This window comes from Castor canadensis, chromosome 6, assembly GCF_047511655.1.
Source record: "Castor canadensis chromosome 6, mCasCan1.hap1v2, whole genome shotgun sequence".
Lineage (NCBI taxonomy): Eukaryota > Metazoa > Chordata > Mammalia > Rodentia > Castoridae > Castor > Castor canadensis.
Window position 1 is genome coordinate 56,630,706 of NC_133391.1, and position 11,771 is coordinate 56,642,476.

Sequence of the window (11,771 nt, forward strand, 5' to 3'; positions counted from 1 at the left end):
ACTTACTGAAATGGCCTATATGGAACAAAATGAACCTTTCTCCACTTTGAACATTCTGTTTTGCAGGAAGTATTTCTTTCAAAACCTAACTATATTCACAAAGGTAAACAACATGGTAGATGCTAGTGCTTCTAACTCCAATGGCTTTCTTTCGAGAGATACATGTGTTTCATCAACTGAGCTGAATAGGCCTATTTGCAACAAAGTGAGCCTATCTCCACCTCATAGAACCAAAGTGGCAGGAAGTATTCCTTTCAAAACCCGACTCAGTTTTTCCACAGAAACAGTGTGCTAGATTCTGTAGCTTCTAACACAGATTTTTGTTTTTTGGAGATATATATGTGTTTCTTCAACTCGGCTGAATAGGTCCACTTGGAAATAAATGAGCCTTTCTCAACCTTGAAAATTCTGATTTGCAGGAAGTATTCCTTTCAATAATTAACTAAATTCTCAGAGGTAAACAATGTGATAGATTCTGCTGCTTTTTACACACATGGGTTTCTTTGGAGAGACATGCGTGATTCATCAACTCAGGTGTATAGAACACCTTGGAACAAAGAGAGGCTATCTGTACCATGGAAAACCCACCTAGCATGAAGTATTCCTTTCAAAAACTAACTCAACTCTCAAAAGGAAACAATAGGCTTGATGGTGCAGCTTCTAACAAAGATGTTTTTCTTAGGAGAGGTATACTCAGCTGAATATACCTATTTGGAGCAAACAGAGCCGAACTCCACCTTCAAATACCTAAGTTGCAGAAAAGGATTCCTTTCAAAAACTAAGTCTATTCTCACATGGAAACAATGTGCTGGAATCTGCAGCATCTGACATAGATGTTTTTCTAAGGAGAGGTACATGTGTTTCTTCAACTCAGCTGAATTGCCTGTTTGGAAGAAAATGAGCCTTTCTCCACCTTGAAAATTATGATTTGCAGGAAGTATTACTTTCAAAAAGTAACACGAATTTACATGGAAGCTCTGTGCAAGATGCTTCAGCTCCTAACACAGATGGCTTTCTTCGGATAGATACATGTATTTCTTCAACTCAGGTGAAGAAGCCTTTTGGGAGCAAACCGAGCCTATCTCCCCTCGAAACAGCTAAGCTTCCTTTCAAAATCTAACTCAATTCTCACAGGGAATAAAGGTGCTACATGCTGCTGCTTCTAACACAAATGGACTTCTTTTCAAAAATAAATGTGTTTCTTAAACTTAGCTGAATAGGCCAATTTGGAAAAAATGAGCCTTTCTGCATCTTCAAAACTATGATTTGCACTATGTACTGCTTTGGAAACTACCTCAATTCTCCCAGGGTAGTGCTAACACACATGGTTTTCTTTCAAGATAAATATGTGTTTGACCAACTCACCTGTACAGGCCTATTTCTAACAAAGAGAGCCGGGCAATACCCTGGAGAACCCACATAGCAGGAAGTATTCCTTTCAAAAACTAGCTCAAATCTCACAGGAAAACAATGTGCTTGAGCCTGCATCTGCTAACATCGATGGTTTGCTTTGGAGAGATACATGGGTTGCTTGACCTCAGCTGCATATACCTATTAGGGGCATAGAGAGCCTCTGTCCACCTTGAATCACCTAAGTGGCAGGAAGTCTTCCTTTCAAAAATGAACTCAATTCTCACAGGGAAGCAATGTGCTTGATGCTCCTGCTTCTAACACAGGTGGTTTCCTTTCGAGATATACATGTGTTTCTTCAACTTACCTGAGTAGGCCCACTTGGAAAAAAAGAAGCCTTTCTCTACCTGGAAAACTATGTGAAGCAGGAAGTATTCCTTTCAAAAACTAACTCAATTCTTACAGAGAAACCATGTTTTACATGCTGCCACTTCTAACATAGATGGTTTTCTTTGGAGAGACGCATGTGCCCTTTAACTCAGAAGAATAGGCATATTTGGAGCTAACAGAACCTATCTCCATCTTTACGCACCGAAGTTGGAGGAAGTATTTCTTTGAAAAACTAACTCAATTCTCACAGGGAAACAATGTACTAGACGCTACTGCTTCTAACACAAATGGGTTTCTTTCGAGAGAAACATGTGTTTCATCAACTTAGCTGAATACACCTATTTGGAACAAAGAGAGCGTATCTCCACCTTGAAAAACACAAGTGGCCGGTAGAATTCCTTTCAGAAATTAACTCAATGGTCCCAGGGAAATAATGTGCTCTGCTTCTAACACATATGGTTTTCTTTCAAGAGATACAGTGTTTCTTCAACTCAGCTTACTAGGCCTATTTGTAGCAAACAGAGCCTATATCCACCTTGAAATACCGAAAGCTTGAAGTATTCCATTCAAAAACTAACTGAATTCTCACAGGGAATAAACGTGCTAGGTATTCCTGCTTCTAACACAGATGGTTTTCTTTCAAGAGCTACATGTGTTTCTTCACCACCGGTGAATAGGCTTGTTTGGAAAAAAATGAGCCTTTCTCCACTTAGAAAATTCCGATTTCCTGAAAGTATTCCTTTGAAAAACTAACTCAGTTCTCACAGGGAGACAATGTGCAAGATGCTGCTAATCTAACACACATGGGTTTCTACCCAGAGATATATGTGTTTCATGAACTCAGCCTTATAGGCCTCTTTGGAACAAAGAGAGCCTATCTCCACTTTGGAAAATGCATATAGCAGGAAGTATTCCTTTCAAAAGCTACATCAAATCTCACTGGAAAACAATGTGCTAGAGGCTGCAGAATCTAATATTGATAGATTTCTTTCGAGACATACATGAGAGCCTGACTCCACCTTGAAAAATCTAAGTGGCAGGACGGATTCCGTTCTAAAACACGCTCAATTCTCATAAGGAAACAATGTGCTATATGCTGCAGCTTCTAACATAGATAGTTTTCTTTGGAAAGATACATGTGTTTCTTCAACTCAGCTAAATTGGCCTATTCGGAACAGAGAGAGCTTATCTCCACCTTGAAACATCTAAGTTGCAGGAAGTATTCCTTTAAAAACGAACTCAATTTTAATAGGAAACAGTGTGCCAGAGGCTCCTGCTTCTAACACAGATGATGTTCTATGGTGAGATCAATGTCTTTCTACAACTCAGCTGAATAGGCCTACTTGGAAAAAATGAGCATTTCTCCATCTTGAAAAGGCTTATTGGCAGGATATATTCTCTTCAAAAACCAACTCAATACTCAGAAGGAAACAATGCGTTAGATGTTGCAACTACTCGCATAGATGGTTTTCTCTGGAGAGGTACATATGTTTCCTCCACTCAACTGAATAGGCCTATTTGGAACAAAATGAGCCTTTCTCCACTGTGAAAACTATGATTAGCTTGGAGTACTAGTTTCCAAAGCTCACTCAATTCTCCAGGGAAAACATATGCCATATCTTCTGGCTTCTAACACAGATAGTTTTCCCTCAAGAGATACATGTGTTTCTTCATCAAATTGGAATACCGTGTTTGCAAGAAAATGAGCCTTTGTACATCTTAAAAACTATGATTTGCAGGAAGTATTCATTTCAAAAGGAACTCAGTGGTCACATATAAACAATGTGCTAGATGCTGCAGCTGCTAGCCTGGATGGATTTCTTTGGAGTCGTACAAGTGTTTCTTCAACTCAGCTGAATAGGGTTAATGAAGTAAACAGATCCTACTCACACCTTGAAACCCTACTGTTCAAGGATGTATTCCTTCCAAAACTGACACAATCATCGGAGGAAAACAATGTGCTTGGTACTCCTGCTGTTAACATGTGTGGTTTTGTTTGAAAGATACACATGTTTCTTCAGCTTCGAGGAAGAGTCCTCTTTGGAACCAAATGAACCTTTCTCCACTCTGAATATTATGACTTGCAGCAGGGATTCCTTCCAAAACAGACCCACTGCTCACATGTAAATAATGAGCAAGATGCTTTGCTTCTAGCACAGTTGGTGTTCTTTTGACAAATACATATGTTTCTACAACTTAGCTGAATAGGCCTACTTACAACAAAATGAGCCATTATCTACATTGAAAAGTATGATTAGAAGGAAGTATTTCTGCAAGAACTAAGTCAATTCTCACAGGGAAACTATGTGCTACCTGCTACTGCTTCTCACACGGATTGTTTTCTTTCGACAAATGCATGTGTTTCTTCTACTTAGATGCATAGATCTATTTGGAACCAAATGAGCCTTTCTCCACCTTGAAAAGTGTAATATACGCAAAGTATTCCTACTAAAATACACTCAATTCTCACTGGGAAACAAAGTGCCAGATGCTCCTACTTCTGAATAGTGGTTTTCATTTGTGATATACATGTGTTTCACCTTAGCTGACTAGGCCTATTTGGAACAAAATGAGCCTTTCTCCACCTTTAAAACTTTGATTTGCAGAAAGTACTCCTGTGAAAACTAACTTTATTCTCACAGGGAGAGAATGTTCTAGATGCTCCTGCTTCTAAGACAGTTGGTTTTCTATCGAGAGATACTTGTGTTCCTTCAACTTACTGAAATGGCCTATATGGAACAAAATGAACCTTTCTCCACTTTGAACATTCTGTTTTGCAGGAAGTATTTCTTTCAAAACCTAACTATATTCACAAAGGTAAACAACATGGTAGATGCTAGTGCTTCTAACTCCAATGGCTTTCTTTCGAGAGATACATGTGTTTCATCAACTGAGCTGAATAGGCCTATTTGCAACAAAGTGAGCCTATCTCCACCTCATAGAACCAAAGTGGCAGGAAGTATTCCTTTCAAAACCCGACTCAGTTTTTCCACAGAAACAGTGTGCTAGATTCTGTAGCTTCTAACACAGATTTTTGTTTTTTGGAGATATATATGTGTTTCTTCAACTCGGCTGAATAGGTCCACTTGGAAATAAATGAGCCTTTCTCAACCTTGAAAATTCTGATTTGCAGGAAGTATTCCTTTCAATAATTAACTAAATTCTCAGAGGTAAACAATGTGATAGATTCTGCTGCTTTTTACACACATGGGTTTCTTTTGAGAGACATGCGTGATTCATCAACTCAGGTGTATAGAACACCTTGGAACAAAGAGAGGCTATCTGTACCATGGAAAACCCACCTAGCATGAAGTATTCCTTTCAAAAACTAACTCAACTCTCAAAAGGAAACAATAGGCTTGATGGTGCAGCTTCTAACAAAGATGTTTTTCTTAGGAGAGGTATACTCAGCTGAATATACCTATTTGGAGCAAACAGAGCCGAACTCCACCTTCAAATACCTAAGTTGCAGAAAAGGATTCCTTTCAAAAACTAAGTCTATTCTCACATGGAAACAATGTGCTGGAATCTGCAGCATCTGACATAGATGTTTTTCTAAGGAGAGGTACATGTGTTTCTTCAACTCAGCTGAATTGCCTGTTTGGAAGAAAATGAGCCTTTCTCCACCTTGAAAATTATGATTTGCAGGAAGTATTACTTTCAAAAAGTAACACGAATTTACATGGAAGCTCTGTGCAAGATGCTTCAGCTCCTAACACAGATGGCTTTCTTCGGATAGATACATGTATTTCTTCAACTCAGGTGAAGAAGCCTTTTGGGAGCAAACCGAGCCTATCTCCCCTCGAAACAGCTAAGCTTCCTTTCAAAATCTAACTCAATTCTCACAGGGAATAAAGGTGCTACATGCTGCTGCTTCTAACACAAATGGACTTCTTTTCAAAAATAAATGTGTTTCTTAAACTTAGCTGAATAGGCCAATTTGGAAAAAATGAGCCTTTCTGCATCTTCAAAACTATGATTTGCACTATGTACTGCTTTGGAAACTACCTCAATTCTCCCAGGGTAGTGCTAACACACATGGTTTTCTTTCAAGATAAATATGTGTTTGACCAACTCACCTGTACAGGCCTATTTCTAACAAAGAGAGCCGGGCAATACCCTGGAGAACCCACATAGCAGGAAGTATTCCTTTCAAAAACTAGCTCAAATCTCACAGGAAAACAATGTGCTTGAGCCTGCATCTGCTAACATCGATGGTTTGCTTTGGAGAGATACATGGGTTGCTTGACCTCAGCTGCATATACCTATTAGGGGCATAGAGAGCCTCTGTCCACCTTGAATCACCTAAGTGGCAGGAAGTCTTCCTTTCAAAAATGAACTCAATTCTCACAGGGAAGCAATGTGCTTGATGCTCCTGCTTCTAACACAGGTGGTTTCCTTTCGAGATATACATGTGTTTCTTCAACTTACCTGAGTAGGCCCACTTGGAAAAAAAGAAGCCTTTCTCTACCTGGAAAACTATGTGAAGCAGGAAGTATTCCTTTCAAAAACTAACTCAATTCTTACAGAGAAACCATGTTTTACATGCTGCCACTTCTAACATAGATGGTTTTCTTTGGAGAGACGCAAGTGCTCTTTAACTCAGAAGAATAGGCATATTTGGAGCTAACAGAACCTATCTCCATCTTTACGCACCGAAGTTGGAGGAAGTATTTCTTTGAAAAACTAACTCAATTCTCACAGGGAAACAATGTACTAGACGCTACTGCTTCTAACACAAATGGGTTTCTTTCGAGAGAAACATGTGTTTCATCAACTTAGCTGAATACACCTATTTGGAACAAAGAGAGCGTATCTCCACCTTGAAAAACACAAGTGGCCGGTAGAATTCCTTTCAGAAATTAACTCAATTGTCCCAGGGAAATAATGTGCTCTGCTTCTAACACATATGGTTTTCTTTCAAGAGATACAGTGTTTCTTCAACTCAGCTTACTAGGCCTATTTGTAGCAAACAGAGCCTATATCCACCTTGAAATACCGAAAGCTTGAAGTATTCCATTCAAAAACTAACTGAATTCTCACAGGGAATAAACGTGCTAGGTATTCCTGCTTCTAACACAGATGGTTTTCTTTCAAGAGCTACATGTGTTTCTTCACCACCGGTGAATAGGCTTGTTTGGAAAAAAATGAGCCTTTCTCCACTTAGAAAATTCTGATTTCCTGAAAGTATTCCTTTGAAAAACTAACTCAGTTCTCACAGGGAGACAATGTGCAAGATGCTGCTAATCTAACACACATGGGTTTCTACCCAGAGATATATGTGTTTCATGAACTCAGCCTTATAGGCCTCTTTGGAACAAAGAGAGCCTATCTCCACTTTGGAAAATGCATATAGCAGGAAGTATTCCTTTCAAAAGCTACATCAAATCTCACTGGAAAACAATGTGCTAGAGGCTGCAGAATCTAATATTGATAGATTTCTTTCGAGACATACATGAGAGCCTGACTCCACCTTGAAAAATCTAAGTGGCAGGACGGATTCCGTTCTAAAACACGCTCAATTCTCATAAGGAAACAATGTGCTATATGCTGCAGCTTCTAACATAGATAGTTTTCTTTGGAAAGATACATGTGTTTCTTCAACTCAGCTAAATTGGCCTATTCGGAACAGAGAGAGCTTATCTCCACCTTGAAACATCTAAGTTGCAGGAAGTATTCCTTTTAAAAACGAACTCAATTTTAATAGGAAACAGTGTGCCAGAGGCTCCTGCTTCTAACACAGATGATGTTCTATGGTGAGATCAATGTCTTTCTACAACTCAGCTGAATAGGCCTACTTGGAAAAAATGAGCATTTCTCCATCTTGAAAAGGCTTATTGGCAGGATATATTCTCTTCAAAAACCAACTCAATACTCAGAAGGAAACAATGCGTTAGATGTTGCAACTACTCGCATAGATGGTTTTCTCTGGAGAGGTACATATGTTTCCTCCACTCAACTGAATAGGCCTATTTGGAACAAAATGAGCCTTTCTCCACTGTGAAAACTATGATTAGCTTGGAGTACTAGTTTCCAAAGCTCACTCAATTCTCCAGGGAAAACATATGCCATATCTTCTGGCTTCTAACACAGATAGTTTTCCCTCAAGAGATACATGTGTTTCTTCATCAAATTGGAATACCGTGTTTGCAAGAAAATGAGCCTTTGTACATCTTAAAAACTATGATTTGCAGGAAGTATTCATTTCAAAAGGAACTCAGTGGTCACATATAAACAATGTGCTAGATGCTGCAGCTGCTAGCCTGGATGGATTTCTTTGGAGTCGTACAAGTGTTTCTTCAACTCAGCTGAATAGGGTTAATGAAGTAAACAGATCCTACTCACACCTTGAAACCCTACTGTTCAAGGATGTATTCCTTCCAAAACTGACACAATCATCGGAGGAAAACAATGTGCTTGGTACTCCTGCTGTTAACATGTGTGGTTTTGTTTGAAAGATACACATGTTTCTTCAGCTTCGAGGAAGAGTCCTCTTTGGAACCAAATGAACCTTTCTCCACTCTGAATATTATGACTTGCAGCAGGGATTCCTTCCAAAACAGACCCACTGCTCACATGTAAATAATGAGCAAGATGCTTTGCTTCTAGCACAGTTGGTGTTCTTTTGACAAATACATATGTTTCTACAACTTAGCTGAATAGGCCTACTTACAACAAAATGAGCCATTATCTACATTGAAAAGTATGATTAGAAGGAAGTATTTCTGCAAGAACTAAGTCAATTCTCACAGGGAAACTATGTGCTACCTGCTACTGCTTCTCACACGGATTGTTTTCTTTCGACAAATGCATGTGTTTCTTCTACTTAGATGCATAGATCTATTTGGAACCAAATGAGCCTTTCTCCACCTTGAAAAGTGTAATATACGCAAAGTATTCCTACTAAAATACACTCAATTCTCACTGGGAAACAAAGTGCCAGATGCTCCTACTTCTGAATAGTGGTTTTCATTTGTGATATACATGTGTTTCACCTTAGCTGACTAGGCCTATTTGCAACAAAATGAGCCTTTCTCCACCTTTAAAACTTTGATTTGCAGAAAGTACTCCTGTGAAAACTAACTTTATTCTCACAGGGAGAGAATGTTCTAGATGCTCCTGCTTCTAAGACAGTTGGTTTTCTATCGAGAGATACTTGTGTTCCTTCAACTTACTGAAATGGCCTATATGGAACAAAATGAACCTTTCTCCACTTTGAACATTCTGTTTTGCAGGAAGTATTTCTTTCAAAACCTAACTATATTCACAAAGGTAAACAACATGGTAGATGCTAGTGCTTCTAACTCCAATGGCTTTCTTTCGAGAGATACATGTGTTTCATCAACTGAGCTGAATAGGCCTATTTGCAACAAAGTGAGCCTATCTCCACCTCATAGAACCAAAGTGGCAGGAAGTATTCCTTTCAAAACCCGACTCAGTTTTTCCACAGAAACAGTGTGCTAGATTCTGTAGCTTCTAACACAGATTTTTGTTTTTTGGAGATATATATGTGTTTCTTCAACTCGGCTGAATAGGTCCACTTGGAAATAAATGAGCCTTTCTCAACCTTGAAAATTCTGATTTGCAGGAAGTATTCCTTTCAATAATTAACTAAATTCTCAGAGGTAAACAATGTGATAGATTCTGCTGCTTTTTACACACATGGGTTTCTTTGGAGAGACATGCGTGATTCATCAACTCAGGTGTATAGAACACCTTGGAACAAAGAGAGGCTATCTGTACCATGGAAAACCCACCTAGCATGAAGTATTCCTTTCAAAAACTAACTCAACTCTCAAAAGGAAACAATAGGCTTGATGGTGCAGCTTCTAACAAAGATGTTTTTCTTAGGAGAGGTATACTCAGCTGAATATACCTATTTGGAGCAAACAGAGCCGAACTCCACCTTCAAATACCTAAGTTGCAGAAAAGGATTCCTTTCAAAAACTAAGTCTATTCTCACATGGAAACAATGTGCTGGAATCTGCAGCATCTGACATAGATGTTTTTCTAAGGAGAGGTACATGTGTTTCTTCAACTCAGCTGAATTGCCTGTTTGGAACAAAATGAGCCTTTCTCCACCTTGAAAATTATGATTTGCAGGAAGTATTACTTTCAAAAAGTAACACGAATTTACATGGAAGCTCTGTGCAAGATGCTTCAGCTCCTAACACAGATGGCTTTCTTCGGATAGATACATGTATTTCTTCAACTCAGGTGAAGAAGCCTTTTGGGAGCAAACCGAGCCTATCTCCCCTCGAAACAGCTAAGCTTCCTTTCAAAATCTAACTCAATTCTCACAGGGAATAAAGGTGCTACATGCTGCTGCTTCTAACACAAATGGACTTCTTTTCAAAAATAAATGTGTTTCTTAAACTTAGCTGAATAGGCCAATTTGGAAAAAATGAGCCTTTCTGCATCTTCAAAACTATGATTTGCACTATGTACTGCTTTGGAAACTACCTCAATTCTCCCAGGGTAGTGCTAACACACATGGTTTTCTTTCAAGATAAATATGTGTTTGACCAACTCACCTGTACAGGCCTATTTCTAACAAAGAGAGCCGGGCAATACCCTGGAGAACCCACATAGCAGGAAGTATTCCTTTCAAAAACTAGCTCAAATCTCACAGGAAAACAATGTGCTTGAGCCTGCATCTGCTAACATCGATGGTTTGCTTTGGAGAGATACATGGGTTGCTTGACCTCAGCTGCATATACCTATTAGGGGCATAGAGAGCCTCTGTCCACCTTGAATCACCTAAGTGGCAGGAAGTCTTCCTTTCAAAAATGAACTCAATTCTCACAGGGAAGCAATGTGCTTGATGCTCCTGCTTCTAACACAGGTGGTTTCCTTTCGAGATATACATGTGTTTCTTCAACTTACCTGAGTAGGCCCACTTGGAAAAAAAGAAGCCTTTCTCTACCTGGAAAACTATGTGAAGCAGGAAGTATTCCTTTCAAAAACTAACTCAATTCTTACAGAGAAACCATGTTTTACATGCTGCCACTTCTAACATAGATGGTTTTCTTTGGAGAGACGCATGTGCCCTTTAACTCAGAAGAATAGGCATATTTGGAGCTAACAGAACCTATCTCCATCTTTACGCACCGAAGTTGGAGGAAGTATTTCTTTGAAAAACTAACTCAATTCTCACAGGGAAACAATGTACTAGACGCTACTGCTTCTAACACAAATGGGTTTCTTTCGAGAGAAACATGTGTTTCATCAACTTAGCTGAATACACCTATTTGGAACAAAGAGAGCGTATCTCCACCTTGAAAAACACAAGTGGCCGGTAGAATTCCTTTCAGAAATTAACTCAATTGTCCCAGGGAAATAATGTGCTCTGCTTCTAACACATATGGTTTTCTTTCAAGAGATACAGTGTTTCTTCAACTCAGCTTACTAGGCCTATTTGTAGCAAACAGAGCCTATATCCACCTTGAAATACCGAAAGCTTGAAGTATTCCATTCAAAAACTAACTGAATTCTCACAGGGAATAAACGTGCTAGGTATTCCTGCTTCTAACACAGATGGTTTTCTTTCAAGAGCTACATGTGTTTCTTCACCACCGGTGAATAGGCTTGTTTGGAAAAAAATGAGCCTTTCTCCACTTAGAAAATTCTGATTTCCTGAAAGTATTCCTTTGAAAAACTAACTCAGTTCTCACAGGGAGACAATGTGCAAGATGCTGCTAATCTAACACACATGGGTTTCTACCCAGAGATATATGTGTTTCATGAACTCAGCCTTATAGGCCTCTTTGGAACAAAGAGAGCCTATCTCCACTTTGGAAAATGCATATAGCAGGAAGTATTCCTTTCAAAAGCTACATCAAATCTCACTGGAAAACAATGTGCTAGAGGCTGCAGAATCTAATATTGATAGATTTCTTTCGAGACATACATGAGAGCCTGACTCCACCTTGAAAAATCTAAGTGGCAGGACGGATTCCGTTCTAAAACACGCTCAATTCTCATAAGGAAACAATGTGCTATATGCTGCAGCTTCTAACATAGATAGTTTT